This window comes from Pseudopodoces humilis, chromosome 3, assembly GCF_049639895.1.
Source record: "Pseudopodoces humilis isolate 2021_Gansu_Grassland_sample_001 chromosome 3, ASM4963989v1, whole genome shotgun sequence".
Classification (NCBI taxonomy): domain Eukaryota; kingdom Metazoa; phylum Chordata; class Aves; order Passeriformes; family Paridae; genus Pseudopodoces; species Pseudopodoces humilis.
Window position 1 is genome coordinate 85,271,481 of NC_142202.1, and position 15,935 is coordinate 85,287,415.

Genomic DNA, 15,935 nt, shown 5'->3' on the forward strand with positions numbered 1-15,935 from the left:
CCTCTCAGCATTACGTTAATAAACATTTGGGCACCTGCCTCCTAGGTTGGTGTAGGCAACCAGGTTCTCTTCAAGGGAAAAACAGTACAAGAGTCAGAGCTCATAAAGGGCTCCCATATCCTTACCTGCAGTAGTTCAAAACCTTGCCATTCAGAGTAATCTGCCTCGCTCCTTTGCCAGGATTTGGTTTCCAATGCACTTCCCCAGCCAGACAGATGGCTGTGGCATTCATATCCCATTCTAATCACTTCCAGCAAGAGAAGCTCACACCAAAACACCAGATTGTAACCTGGTGAGAATGAGATACTGATAGAAACATCCTGTCAAAGAGTGTTTATCATATCTCAAAACCACAACCAAGTCCACTAGAACTTGTCATTCTCAGCCAATAATTGACTAGCAAAGTCAAGAAGGAATGCCAGAGTGAACAATGGATCTCAGTTTTAACATCTCTCCCTGCTTGGGAACTGAATTCACTAACTATATATTTGTGAGAAAAAAGCACCAGAGACAGTCCTGGAACTGAGCTTTGAAGCCCATGTGCTGCCAAGGGAAATGTTAAAACCACAATACTGCAGTGTCAGGTAACAGTGTCACATCCATCATTGGGGCTTCAGAAGAAATGCAAGGGCTTAGCTCTTCCGAAATCTGAATAGAGCCCAAAGTGTTATTTTTGAGGTTTTACTTAACTCAAAACAAAAGTAAATTCTATTGCAGTGGAATTAAATCGAATCAACAACTGTGTTGGTTTGTCTGGAACATTTTCAAAATCACAGTTTTGAAGACAGATTTTGGTTGCTGTGTGCACTTTACTATTACTGATTACCATTCATGCCAAACCTTATCCAGGCCAGTCACATTGACCATAATTTGAATTAAAGGTAACAAATCAGTTTTATTAATAAAGTGCTAATTCAAGTCCTAAACCAGTGTTTTCACATATCAGTCAACTCTTACTAGTTGAGTAGGACTGTATTTCACACAAGGGATATTTAAACCTCTCCATAAAAACAAGTTCAAATTCATATTCTCTGACTTTTATCAATTACTAAAGGAAAGCTTAAGAATTGACTTACATAATTTACAGGGGGAAAAACGAATAATGGGAACAGGAAAACAAGTTAGTCCACTCAAGGAAAATGCAGACTAAGATTTACAGCTGTGACATACCAAATGCAGGTACTAGACTGTGACTACTGATACACTCAAATGGAAGAAACAGAACAAGATTACAACTCTGTGCTTCATTCATTCAAAGTACATGCAAAGATAAAGCCAGAGCCCAGATTATTGTTCACTTCCTACAAAATAATTCTGTTCTAATGGGCAATGAACTGTCAAATGGAATAACAGAAACTATGGTGGAGTACCTAATTTGTTCCTCCACAAATCCAGAATTCTTTCATTGTAAAAAAGCCATAATGTTCCAGCAAATCAGAGATTTATTGAACCAGGTTTGGGCTGTGCTATTTATCCCTTAGCAAGGGCCAAGTAATTTTATCTTCAAAATCAAAATGCTAAGTTTGAGTTATTTAATGGATGAAAATGTAATACACTCCCTTCCAGAGTAATACAGATTCTGCAGCATTTGCTACTTGCTATCAGCCAAGCAAACCAAAAGGTGGTGCGTGTGGATTTTACCTCAGGCTTTGCCTATTTATAAGGCATTAAGCAAGTTGAAAGAACCACTTAAAAAACAAAGTAAAACCCAGTAAAACAAAATAGGCATTTATGCCCACTCTACTTGATAAAATGTAATATCTCAAACAGTAGCTTGTTTACTTTTCAGTCAGCAAAATCCTCTGCAATCAGGAGAAAGGGGAAGTGGGCTTAAACACATCAGCACAAATATCTCTCTGGTTATAGTATCAACATGATTGTAAATCTCCCAATTACAATTTTTAAAAATCTGTTATGCTACTCAACTTCTCTTCCGAGCAGTATGTTTACAACGCCTAATTATCAAATAAATCTTTCAAACAGGTTCTGTTCGAAATTTTGCTTGAAATAATACAAGAAAGAAACATTATTTCCACCAGAGCGCTTACTGATCATGCAAATCCTGCCGAGCGCGCCCCGAGGTTAACCGAGCCCTGACGAGATCCTAGGGACGGTAACGGGGGTGACGAGCATCTGCTGAAGGCACGGCCCGGCCCGGCCGGCCCTGCCCCGCTCTGCCGGTGTTCCGGGGGGAACGGGCTGTTCCCGCTCGGACCGGGAGGGCGGGAGCCGCCAGTGCCGCCCTCCGCGCACCAGGAAATAGCTGGGAGTTATTCCTAACGCTCGGCCAGCAACTTTCCACACTGCACGCAGAAACAGACATGTAAATAAATAAAAAATAAATAACGCCCCCTCAACACCGTTTCAAACCCTGCGAGGGTCCCGTATTTCTCAGGAAAGGAAGGAGGGGAAAGGCACCATCGCCTCCAGCAGTTCCTAGCACCACGGCCGGCCCTCGGACACTTTTCGCGGCGGGGACGAACGAGACATTATTTCTGACCTATTTTCGGCGCTGCCTCGGAGCGATAAACAATCAACAGCGGCGGAGAAACGCTGCCTGGACAGAAACTTCTCCGGCCACAAGCCGTCCCCTGCCCCGCGGCGGAGGCGGACGAGCCCCCCGCCTCACCTTGCCGCCCACCCAGTCGGGCCGCGGAAAGGCTCCCCGAGTTTTCCTGCCGAGGTGCGGGGAGGGGTGCGGGGAGGGGTGGGGGGGGGGGTCAGACCGACACAAACAAGTCCCCCGCCCGCCATGCCCGCGGCCCCAGAGACAGGCCGGGCACGGAGGGGTGGCCGCCTGCCCCAGCCCTCCGGGAGGGGACAGACACCCGCCGCTCTGCCCGACCACCCTGCGCCCCCTCGCCGCTCCCCGGTACCGACCTGGGACACAAAGGAGCGTCCGCCGCTGCCCGCCGATCGCCCGTGCTCCCCGCGGAGTCCAGGCCGCGGCAGCACCGGGATGGCGTAGCGCAGGCATCCGCCGCCAGCGCCTGCTGCTCCCGCGACGGCCCGTGCCGCCGGCGCCCGCTCTGCGCTGGGCGGGGAGGGGAGGGGGGGCGCTGGGAGCCGGCCGAGCGCCGCTTCCTGCTGCCCGGCGCCGAGGGGAGGCGGGTGCCGGAGCTGCAGCCGGGGAGGCTGCGCCGGCGGCTAAGCGGAGGCCGGTGGTAGCGGCCGCATCCTCGGCTCCCGCGCCGGGCTTTCCGCGCCGCCTCGCTCCGGCTCCGAGGAGTCTCCCGAGCGGCTCCCACGGCGGCCGCTGCTGGCAGCGGGAGCCCCCGCTGTCCCCGCGATGCGCCCGGCTCGCGCTCGTGCTCCCCCTGCCGCCCCGCCGGGCCGGGCCGGGCCGCGGCTCGGGCCCCTCCCGCGGCTCCGCGGGGCCGACTTGGGGCGGCCCCGAAGGGCCGGGAGACCCCCGGGGTGGGAGGGACGCGACCCACCCAGGGCTTAGCCCTCGCTGCTTTCCACCCGCGGCTCGCTCCCCAGAGACCCCTTGGAGGCGCACGCTGTGAGGCGGAGGAGGCCTGCCTTCTGCCGCGGCTGTCAGCGCTGCTTTCCCGGTGCCCGCTGTCCCGGCCTGGGCACGGAGCAGAGGGCAGCCCGCGGGGAAAAGGCTCCCCGGGGTGGTGGCGGGCAGCGGCTGGCCGGGCCGGGCCGGGCTGTGAGGCACCTGCCTGGAGATAATGAGCCTTTACGGAGAAAAAGTTGTCGTTTCTGTAGTAAGACTTTTTTTTCAGTACGTGATGCCAAAATAGAAGTAAATCGGCTGTAAACGGCACTAATAAAACTGTTAGTCTTTAACATTGCGGAGGAGGGATGCTGGGTACTATTGTCTCATTGACAAGTGTGACATGTAGCTTGAAAATTAGTTTGTTCAGAGGACTATTGCAAACAAAATAATTATTTGTCTGAAAAAAAAAATCCTATTCGTTTTCCCCTTCTATCTGCTAGCCTTTATCTGAAAAAAAAAAATAAATTCTTGGATGTGAAGAAAACTTGCATGAAAATAGCTTTTCCAACTCCCAGTGTGGGCTTCTTTCTCAGTGCCAGACCTAACCCTGTAGCTGTTTGGCAGAGATAGGAATTGGAAAGCAGACAGTTTGCTTTTAAAGAAAGGGGTCTTTCAGTCCAGTCAGGTGACAGCAATGTTAAATTTTATGTTAGTGTTTGCATAGAATTCTTTCAATAATTTTGTCACCAATTGACTTGGCATCCAGACATGCAAACAGAAAATTGACTGTGAAGGCACGGAGCCAGATTGGTGCTGGGTTGGGATAAATGACAGAGTGGTGAGAGGCTGATTGCCACGGAGTACCAAAACCAGCTTTGTGAGACATCCTTGTGAGTTCTCAGCACCTTTTGTTTCTGTGAAATATGATTGAGATTGTACTGCTGGGAGAAATTTCCTGCAGGTTAAACTCATGGCTATTTGGAAATTTAATTTTTTGTGAAAGAGATTTAAGTTCATGGGAGATAAATGATTTAAACAAAACTTGCATCTGTTTTATCAGGAGCATGTGAGTATTTCAAGGCTTTTTAAAAAGGCAATTTTGAAATGATCAGTGTCTGCCATTTTTTGGTTTTGTCCTTGGTTATTTTGGGGTAGGCTTTAGTAACTGCTTTGTGGTCCTACAGAGTCAAACAACCAAAAAAATACTGGAGTAGTTGTGCATGGCTGACAAAAGGTCTCACCAGGCCTAAACTCACTTCAGACCTGCCTCAGAACTACAGCAGCTTTGTCGTAAAAGATGTTCAGCAGCAGATAGTGCCTAAGGATCAAAAAAGCCAGATTTTATTGCAGATGTTCTGGTTACTGAATAGTCCAGAAATCAGCCTGACAGTTTGTACAGGCTTTTATATATCTGGACAGATAAATTCTTGTCTGGCTTGTAATTTTTTTTGTTATTTTATTTCTCCTTAACCTTGGCTGGACTTCTACTATTAGCAGAATATGTTGCAGGCTTCTTTCCCGTTAGATGGAAGAAGCATTTCTTGGTAACTGTATTGTCCACTGATATGAGCAGAAAACTGGCAGCTTGTTCCTATAAATGGCAGAGCTGCCATTAGAGAAATCTAATTTCCTTCCTGCCAAAAAATCCACTTGTGAAGTTGCATCATCAATCAATGCAGCCGCCAACCTTGACCCTCTTTTGCATGTGGCAGTGAGTACTGGGGATGGGGTCCACTGACTTCCCTCCCACACATATCCCATGTGTTTTCTGGTGTCTCCCTGTTTGTCTGTGTAAAGAGGGATGAATGAAAACAACCTTGGGGAGCAGCATCTCCTTCAGTCCAAAGCTGCCTTCATTTCCAGGAGATTTTTATAATTTGGGTGCTGTACATAAGAACTGCCACAAAAAGGGTATCCTGTCAAGCCTGGATGCACTGATAAGCATTGCTTATTAGAGATACCTATCATGAACTTATGAATTACTTTCGCTAATAACTAACATAAGGAAGCCTGGAAGTAATTGATTGCCTAGGTATGATGTAGGAGACTCTAGAAATCACTTCTGCAATTTGAGTTCTGATTAAGCTGTCTTTTCCATGTGAAATAAATCCTTTGTTCATATGGAATGCTGAGCATTATTACTAGTCCAGGATTTTGCTAAAAAATAGGTTATTGATTTATGGATATGCCTGCCAGGTTCAATACTGCACTAATACTGGTCTGTATCCTCTAGCTAGCATCAAATTCGTGCAGACTTGGAAACAAAAGCTGGGGAGCCACCAGCAGCTGAACTGAGAAGCAGGACTAGGAATCCAGATGCAAAGCCACATGAAATCAACTGCACAGCTTCCAGTTTCAGAGCCAGCCTCTCCAGCGATAACCTGGGGCTCTTCCTGCACTGCTCCTGTGTGTAGCATAGACAGGCACACTGTGGAAATAATGTGGTAAAGGGCTTGTGAAGCCAAGTGGAGCCATCAGTCTGGGAATATTCTGTGTGGCTCAGTTCTGATTCCTGGGGAAAAAAAACTCTCAATAGATACTCTGGCAGGGAAGTTTGGTGTGCACAAGTGTTTGGTGTATCAGGAGGCTATTCAAGAAGAGAGTGAAGTAAACAAACAGTTTTTCTGAGAAGTTTATGTAAGTGGACAGAAAGCTTGACTCTCAGAAAAATTGTCAGAGAAAAGACTGAGTGTACAGTTGGATGATAAAGATTGCTAGTTTTGGAGTGAACATTGTATCACAGGGATAGTTCATGTATTACTGAGTCTAGGATTTAAAACTGGGTAAGTATGAGTGGAGGAATGATTCCTGTCAGAGAAACAGCTGTTGATTGTGCTTGTTTGCTGTCAAAATATGGAAAAATGCTGAATGAACGTTCAACTGATTGCTCAATAAAAACACAATTCTAGACAACTGCCAGATTTGGCTCTGTGCCCTAAATGAATATCCAGATATAGGATACACAGCACTAAGCACGTTCATATTCGGATAACAGATTTGTGTGAAACATCCTCTGCAATGGCTTTAATCATAAGAAAACATAGAAACTAATTACATTTTGAGAACATTTTGATAACTGTGTGTTGAAAACAGTGAATGAAAAGATGCTTCTGTGTACTGCAGGGGATTGCAAAGTTCTCATTAGAATATATAATTACAAAATCATAATTAAGCTAGTATGTTACTAAAATAGAAAGCATTTCATTTACAATTTTTTTTTCTTTAAATAATTTGGTCAAAACAATCTGAAGTGTAGCTTTTAAACTTTATTACATAATAAATGAATGCAATATTTATAGGATTCATAGAAGATTGGTTAAAAGCTACTTTTCCTCATATGACAAATAATGATAATTTTTTAGCTGTTTGGGAATTGCAAAGCAAATGGGGGAAAATTAAAAAATCATGTACAGAGAATAAATGAGAGATATCAAAATACAGCAATAGAATTTAAAAGGTCAGCTTCCTCTTGTCAGCAGAGGCTCTCTAAAGGCTGCTCAAGATGAGGAACTCAGTGCTGTAGCTACCTTCATCTTGCATGGTATTTTGCAAAATAAGCATGGTATTGATGCAAAAATAAGGAACTGGCTTTTTTTAACACACAGCATGCTAACAGTGATATAGGGAAACCTTCATACCATTGCTGTAGTCAGTGGTTTCAGACACAGCCACAGGAATTTCAGTTTAGATGCCCTGGGTTTAAATAAGGGACTTTCAGGAAGTGTCACAGTGGCTAGAGATGGGATTAAATGAATGGATACGGGTTAGGTGTTGGAACTGTGCAAGTAAAGATGGGAACAGAATTAATGTAAGGAGATCAATTATTGAGGAGTTGTAGTTATAGAGGGAGAGGAAATGATCCAAAGGTGGGAGCACATTCAAAAGCAAAAAGGGAAGCAGAGAAGCCACTAGAGGACTGCAATGCAGACTTGCAGAAAAAACCAAGAATTTTAAATACCACATTTTAATTACCCCTCCAAAAAAAAAAAAAAAGAAGAAACAAACATCTAGAAGAAATACAGTCCATAGGATGTTGGAACAGAGCACCAATAGTCAGTTAGAAATACTGAGAAAGACAGATTCTGCAGAGAAAACTGCATTTGGTTTTGCTTTTCTTTACATAAGAAAGAACTGCAAGTGTCAAGGGCACAGCACATGTGCTTTTATTTGATATTAGTGTTCATCAAATGAAAGGCAATGAGGGAAGGAGATATAAAAAAATAATTCTGAGTCTCTTGGCTAGGATTTAAGAAAGTAATCTACTTGAAGATTTGTTTAAAAATTCTAATGCCAAGAGAAACTACAGGAAATAAATTTGCATAAACTGTCATTGCTCTTTAGCAAGTTCCCATGTATCAAACCTTAATATCAAAATGCAGTAATACTTAATAATCATGTCAACATCTAACAATTTCAATTCTCACCCTTTTTGGAAAGTCAGCAATTGAAACTAATTACACTTCCCCCAGTACAACAGCAGAACTTTTTGAGCAAGTTCTCCTAGGCAGTGATGAGAATGAATCCTGTTTGCAGGGTATTGGGTGGACTCTTCTGTGGAGTCTCTGGAAATAGTTTTCTCCAGGTTGTTCCCTGGCCCTTTCATGGGAGGGGTGGGGCCCTGTGTCTCTGGCCACAGCTGCACCCACGTTGAAATGTCACCCTCCTCTCAGTGATGGCCAGAGCCTGGTCCTGCTAACACCCAGCAGTGGTCAGATGATTTCTACCTTGGGGCCTTCTGCCCTGGCTGTTGGAAGGATATTCCATAGCCCAGCAGATTGGACCTTAATGCTAAGTATGTTCATGTACTGAAATCACATTTTGCTTCATCCTAGGTTGCATTTAACATTTACAGTTCTCTTATGCTGCGCACTGAATGCCATAGATCATAGAATTGTAGAATTGTCAAGGTTGGAAAAAGCCTCTAAAATCATTGAGTCCAGTTGTTAACCCAGGACTGCCATGTTCACTACTAAACCACATCCCCAAGTGCCACATCTACACATCTTTCCAACAACTTCCCTGGGCAGCCTGCTTTCCTGAACAGCACCATACACTGATGTTTCCACCAGAAATCTCTGTTAATCTTTTGAGCTTCACAAGTTTAGGATACACTACACTTGGTAACTTGTTTCTGAATGAATTCTAATATTCTGTGGAATTTATATGAAGGAAAACACAATACTTGAAATATAAACTGGCTGGTGCCAGATGGAGCAAGGCCACTGCATGTACTGATGGGTCAGCCTGAGTATTCAGGTCAAATGCCCCACAACTTTTTCACTTGAGTTTTAGCAATATCAAGTGAGATTTCCACAAACAATTTTATAACCAATACCAATTCCATGGTTTACTTTGGAGTATCTTCTCTCTTGTGTTATTTGCCTACATTTTTCTGAGGTCAGGAGTGGTTTATTTTATCTAGTTTATCTGGAGCTATGCTTTCTTTCTGCTGAATATTTTTACACAATTTGGATATCATTTCCAAGATTAATTAATGTGTTGTTTGATTTTGCTTCTAAAATACAAATGAAAATTGTTGAGACCAAACCTAAAAACAACAGTTAAAATATCCAACTAGATGTTTTTTCCTCACTTTCTATGTTACAATTTATTATTGTCTTTTGTGTAAAGTATCTTTCTCAATCTTCTGTTTGATTATGTAGTATAAGATTTACTATTCTTTTTAAAATGACAGTATATCCTTCTGAGAGCTGGGAAGCACAGAAATACAATAAATCCATATGGATTTATTCTACAGCATGTGACTGATGGATCAAATGAGCACTCAGCTCTCATAATGAGCTTGAAAGGAGGAGAGAGAGACAGAGAAGTGTGGTGTGACAAGACTGAAGGAGAGAGAAGAAAAACCTTTTGGGATTCAACCCTGTTTTTCTCTCTCCTTTGCTCTTTAGTGTTTGTCAGGGACGTAAACAGTCATGTATGCCCTGAGGCCAGAGCTTAAAGAACATGAGTCCTGTACTGGTTTGTTATAGCACTGGCACAAGAGATCCCCACCACTGTGATTGCAAACACATTAAAAAAAAAACCCTGCCCCCCGCCCCCCCCCCCCCCCCCAAAGAAAAGGAGAAAAAAACACCAACTTTGTTGAGATTTGAAGGTGAATTAAAACATAAGTCTCATTTATTTACTCGTTTTCCTGAAAATGCACATCTGTTAGCAGAAATGTTTTAAAAGCTTTGTGTGCATCTTTGGTGTCAGTCAACAATGAAGTTTCTAAAGCACAGAGTACAAAAGCATGTAATGTAGATAATCTCAAATCTATGATATTTTTGGTTTTGAATATGTTAATAGGAGGTTTTAGTACAAACAACTGTATGTTATTTTTTATTTAAGTTGTTGTATTTTATTTTTAGTTAGAATATGAACATCACTAAAATATCCTGATTGTCTTTCACTGATTCTTTCCAAAGCTTCTGTTCACTTTACGACCTCAAATGTTAAAAAAATGCATTCCTGCGAAATTTAAATCATATTGCACAATTTCAGTACTGTCAGGTCATTTGTTTAAATCTACCACAGCTGTACTTATATTTTGGATTAAAAGAAATACAGTCTTGAATAAGAAACAATTGCTTAGATAGGAACTTCTGAAATGCTGAGATTTTAAGATCCTAATGATCATAATAATTTGAAAGGTGTGAAAATGGAAATACATTGGTGAAATGCCATCCTGAAACAGCAAAGTCCAAAGACACATCTTGTTTTTCTAATATCAGGCAAGCAATTGAACAGACTCAGTGGAAATAAAGGGCTTTTGCAATAAAATACTGTATTCTTCAGAGTTTATACATGAGAAATAATATTCTGAAGGTCTGTGGCCCTTGCATAGCATTAAATGTCATTCCAAGGTGAAAAGAAAATTGCATCTGAGGGCAAATACTTTAATTATTTCAGAATTATTTCATTATTTCATATTACTACAGTCAGTCTGCTTCCAAATTTCAGTAACCATTAAAGCCATCTCATCTCCACTGAATCTGAAAATGTTTTAGGTTTTGATTGCCCTGGAGAAAAGTGAGATAAGTTTTGGGAACAAAGATGATGTGTTAGGGTTGGCCACCTTGTATCTCTGACAGAACATTTATTTGTTTTTTTCTTCGGCTGCCTCATATATGAGCTGGTTCAGGTGTCTGCAAAGTGGAAAGTTGTAATACACTTTTTATAAAGAAGAATGAGCAAAAGCATCACAAATTCTACTCACAAACAAAAGTCATACAAATACAGAAAAAAAAGGTGTTTTTCAGGTTATGGTTCAATTTTATGCTACTGTATTACTTCAGCCAGTTCTGGCACAAAATACATTCTGAACTCTAATGAAAGACCATGTCTGCTATAAATTTTTTTTTCTTATTATTTTATTATAAGTCTCACACTGTCTGGGATTTGAAATGCTGCATTGCTGCTCTTAGACTTATAAAAATAGGCTGGAAAACATGAGACCCAGAAGCTGAGACAGCTACAAAGCAAGTGAAACTTATCCATTAATTCAGTTTTTTTTAACTGAAAAGTTAAAGATATCTTGGACTATTGATGTGATATTATGGGAAAAAATAGTATAATTTTTTCAGTTAAACAAAAGAGTTCCAGACAAGATTTTACTACTGTCTTGTCAAGACAGTAAGAGTAATTTGCTTTCTGCCTGTTTGTGGTTGCCTGGACATTTGGTCTAAGAATATCTTTATATTTTCATCATAGCAGGTGGAACTGAAATGGGCTATACATTGGCTCCACCCATCCCACTCCATATCCAGAGCAACAGAGGCAGAAGCAGGTGTCTGTCCTTACTGTTGATACAAATCCAAAGCAGTCTGCTGTTAATATCTCAGCAAATAGTCTGCGTTAACAGAGCTTTTCCTGACGGCAAAGATACCTTACCATTGTGTACATAAACCACCAAAAGGACTTATCGTGTCACTGCTAAATCAAATTAACTGTTGCTAAGGTCAGATCAAAATGGTGTTTCACACAAGCTGTTGCACACCCGTCCTGTGTGCCAGTATAGGGATACCAGCAAAGTTGAGATAAAACTTTGGACCAGAATAAGAAAGAAAATGTTTTTAATTCTTCAAAGTGCAGCACTGAATTATCCAGTATTGGGTCTACACACTGAGGAGCTTATCATGGTGTTGAGATAGCTAGATACAAGTGCAAGATTTGGGTAAAGAGGGTGCAAAGTGTGACACCATAAATAGGAATATAGGAACAGCTGTTCTCTGCTTACTGCTGTATGGTGCAGAGAGCTGTGAGCTAGTATTGATGGGACTAATTCACTGTGCTCTGAGTCAACATGAATGTGTCATCCTCAGGACTGCTGCCAATAGTTCTGCCTTTAGAAACCCCATAGAGCCTCAGCAACCTGGACTGTTGGCTGTGAGCAACAAGCCTCATGTAATGATGGGTACATGTTCAAAACTGAGATGTGTGCAAAGGCACATCACAACCTCCCCCTTCACACAACCCCCCATACTGGCTGATCGGATTGTTCTTAGTTCAAATTACCTTTTCCTTGCTTTGGACAAGGAGGGATGAAAGTGAGTTTGAGGGAGAAGAGGAAAGTGATTGTTAGCATGAAGTATGATTGGTTTGCCTATATTTCTTTTGCGCAAAGAACGTGAAATTTATGGGTGGGTTTTGTCATATCCCTTGCTTCTGTAGCAGTGCTTAGAGGATGTTTTTCCCATGCTACAGGCCAGTTCTGCTCAGCCTTCATTCCTTGTTCATGCTATTATTCTGCTTGCAGTGATGGGAAAACCCATCCTTCAACCTAGCAGCACAGACTGGTTGAATGCAAATTGTATCTAGTTATACGGCAGAGATGAGAAGGTTTTGCCTGCACAGGTGGGTGGCTTTCTTTCTTCAGGAAGATTTTTTCTCCATGCTTATATCTGAACATAACAGTAATTATGAAGTTTTAGCCTATTGAAAAGGATTTTAAACACTGCTCTTCCTGCTGGGACCCTGTTCTTACCTTCATTTATATTTTTGAAAGACATTGCACAGATAATTAATAATCAACTTTCCAGTTGCTTTCCTGTTGAAAACAATTCTATTACAAAATTTTGCTATATGCAGAAGTTGACTGTCCCAGAGATTCAGCTAGCACAATGGATTCTTTTTTTAGATAAAAGTCATTACTTCTCAGTTATGGCTGTGTACTGCAAGCAGGGAATTACATTATACTTTACAAAACCCTATTTTCCCCTCTCAGGTTCATATGCAACAGGATTTGTTCCTTGAATGATAGTGATGTTCTTCAAAGAATAAGGTCAAAATAATGTAAAATCAGGATGTGACAAAGTTATATGCAACATTTTCATTTTTCACCACAGTCATACAGCTATTTCATTCACATTGGATGCCAGCAAAAATACTGTATTTAAATACAAAGCAAGTGCACCAGTGAACTATAAGATTGAATGAGTTTCTTATCAGTGTTACTGATAAGACTGGGAATTTAAATACGTACAGGTGTTCCTTATCATCTTTGCTGAGACAGACAATGCACCCTTGACAGCTTTAAGCATTTGGTGGCTGCAAAGCTGTTTCTTTGTTCACAAAGATATTGTGAAGAGGAAAACATGCCCAGTATCCAAACAAGAAAGCAAACAGACCCAGTTTGTTGTCAGTCGTCCAGAATCACATTCCAGCACGGTACTCTGAGCACCATTATGCTGCCACTTGTCCTCCTGGCACATGTCAGGACAAGGTGTTTGCAATCAAGGCAGCAGATGGTTCTTTGGGTTGCCTAAAATCAGGGTGAGCATGACACATCATTTATGATGCTGCAGAGAACTAAATATTAGGCATAGGCATAGGATATTCAAGGTATCCTGTATTCCATTAATCCCTTCACACAGAGCAATAGCCCCCAAGTTTCTGAAGGGTTTTTCTATTATTGTGCTTGCTAGTTTCGCATCTGGTGATGCATATGCATTTAGTCCATAACCCATCCATTTAAACCCAATTAAAGACAACTGTTTGGGGAATATTTCAAGTTTTGACTACACTGGTGAACAGCACAGCATGAGCTGCCTTGAAAACATCTGTGACTGCTAGGCCAACGATTGAATTGCCAACACTCAATTCTTAGCCAATTCATTTCATTCTGTTTTGCCAAGCTCCGGAGCAAAAGCAACACAGTTCTGAGCACTGATGGCACAATGGCTAAAACCCCCAAAAGTTTCAGCATTGCAGAAATTTCATTACCCTGCTGCTGCTTGTATCCCATTTTCACAATGGTATTTCCAAAATAAAGGAGAGAAATAGGGAAGAATACAGACCTTCAGTGTGCCTTCTGTGCCCCGTCAGCTTGAGTTGTACTGGGAAATATTTCCAAGTGTTAGACTGTTTCATATTTTAATGCTCACTATACATTGGCTGAGAGCATTCCACAGAGCAATGAGCAATGATATCAAGGGCTAGAGAACATGTATTCTCTTAGCTGAATTGCTTGTTACAGCCAAATGCAGATACAGAGTGTGGACATCAATCACTGCACTTACATTAATGATGTGATGCTTCTGCAGTGGATCAGGCTTCTATGCCTTAAATAATCTGTAAGTAGCATTAAATGGCTTTTAGCATGCATTATCAGTGAAGTTCTGAGGGGGAGGCCAGTTATCAGAACCTCACTCAGATACAGCACAAAAGCCTTCTGAGGACGAAAGGGAGAAAGGAGCAAAGCAAGGAAGGAGTGGGAGGGAATGGGAGAAGGTTTTCAGTTACTTTCTCTTCTGAGCTGATGCCCTCTCTGTCTCCTACTGTGTAAAGTCCTCTTCACTTTGGAGTGAGGTGACCAAGAACACAAGGTTTACAAAACAAAGGAGAACAGACATTCAAATATATATGGCCTGCAGTCAATAGCAGAGATTTAATTCTTCTGTAGGGTGTTCCCTCTCTCCTGCCTCTGTTACCAGTTCAGTTAATTTTTTGATATCTGCTCCTTGGAAATGGTTTCTTTCATGCCTATGAAAAATTTACCTCATGAATGCTGTACCTCTCAGCCTCTTTATTGCCTGTTATATATGGAAATGATGAGGAAGGAAAGCAGAAACACCTTGTTTTCTTCCTGAAATATACATGTTCTTCAAATTACCAATACTGAGCTTTAAAAAATGCTGAGGTTTTACCAAAATAAACTATTGCTATATTAACCCTTTCCCAGGTTTGTAACCTTTAGAAGTCACTTCTTCCAGTGTACATTTGTAACACAAAAGTCATAAAAATTATGTACTATGAGTAGAAGGTGAGATTGTCATGACTTCATGAGCAAAACCACCGAGTAAGACAGGAAAAAAAGATCAGAAAAGGTGGCATTAGTGCCAGCTAGAGAGCACCTTGGCATTTCATACAGTGAAATCAAGTCAGTGAAATACATAAATAAATACCAGTTACCTAATTCTTCACCTCTGATACTTTGTTATAACATCTAAATGTGCGCACAGACCTAGAAGCATGCCACAAGGTTTTCAGTGGACGTTTTAAAAAAGCTGCCTTTGAACTTGTGCTGGTTTCAGCTGAGGTGGAGATAACTTTATTTGCAGCTTATGGTATGGGGCTGTGTTTTGGATTTGTGCTGAACATAGGGTTGGTAATACAGAGGTGTTTTTGTTATTGCTGGATAGGGCTTGCACAGAGTCAAGACCTTTTCTGATTTTCATTCTGCCACGTTGGTGAGGAAGTTAGGGCTACATGGAAGATTGGGAAGAGACACAGCTGGGACAGGTGACCCAAATTGACCTAAGGGATATTCCAGAACATGTGGCATCATGCTCAGTATATAAAGAGGGAGAAAGAAGGAGGAGGAGGGGACATTTGGAGTGATGCTCTTTGTCTACCCAAGTCACCATTACCCATGATGGAGCCCTGCTCTCCTGGAGATGACTGAACACTGGCCTGCTTGTGGGAAGCACTGAGTTAATTCCTTGTTTTGCTTTACTTGTATGTGTGGCTTTTGCTTTCGCCATTAAACTGGCTTTCTCTCAACCCATGAGTTTTATTATTTTCTCATCCTTTACCTTTCCATTTCTCTCCCTGATCTTGCTGGTGGGGAGGCGAATGAGTGGCTGCCAAGAGGGATTAAATTGGAACAGAACTGTTGAGAATACTCAAGGCTGAATACTTACTGGGAAAAGGAAAGAAGACCATGCTGTAGGTAGCATAACATAACATAACATAACATAATCTAAATATTCCCACAAATAATGCTATGAAAATGTGATTGGATAATTAACTGAAATTAACAGAATAGTTTATAAGCCATAATAGCTTTGACATTGTATTTGTAGGGTTACAGCACTTGCTGAAAAACACTGGAGCTTGCAGAGGTGTCTGTAGCAGGTCACATCTCACTGTTCCCCAGTGCCACACCTGCCATTTGGGGTTGATTGGACAAAGTGAGGCACAGAGGAACCACAGCAGGTGGGGATGCAAAATCTAGTCGTGGAAATGGAGCTCCCACCCTGGT

The 15,935-nt window shown here is 42.0% G+C and overlaps 1 protein-coding gene across 5 annotated transcripts in view; it reads right to left on the minus strand.

The window, feature by feature from the left end:
- The window catches only part of FAM135A (family with sequence similarity 135 member A), an 80,597-nt gene extending 77,559 nt beyond the window's left edge, over positions 1–3,038 (minus strand). For 3 of the 5 annotated variants that reach the window (XM_005518128.3, XM_014263534.2, XM_088053706.1), the window contains exon 1: positions 2,881–3,038. The gene's annotated coding sequence lies outside the window, so the exon portion shown is untranslated. Of the gene's footprint in view, positions 1–2,048; positions 2,121–2,500; positions 2,518–2,880 lie in introns of those variants that run through there. The other 2 variants (XM_088053705.1, XM_014263535.2) reach the window with 2 other exon arrangements.
- Positions 3,039–15,935: the final 12,897 nt, after the last annotated feature.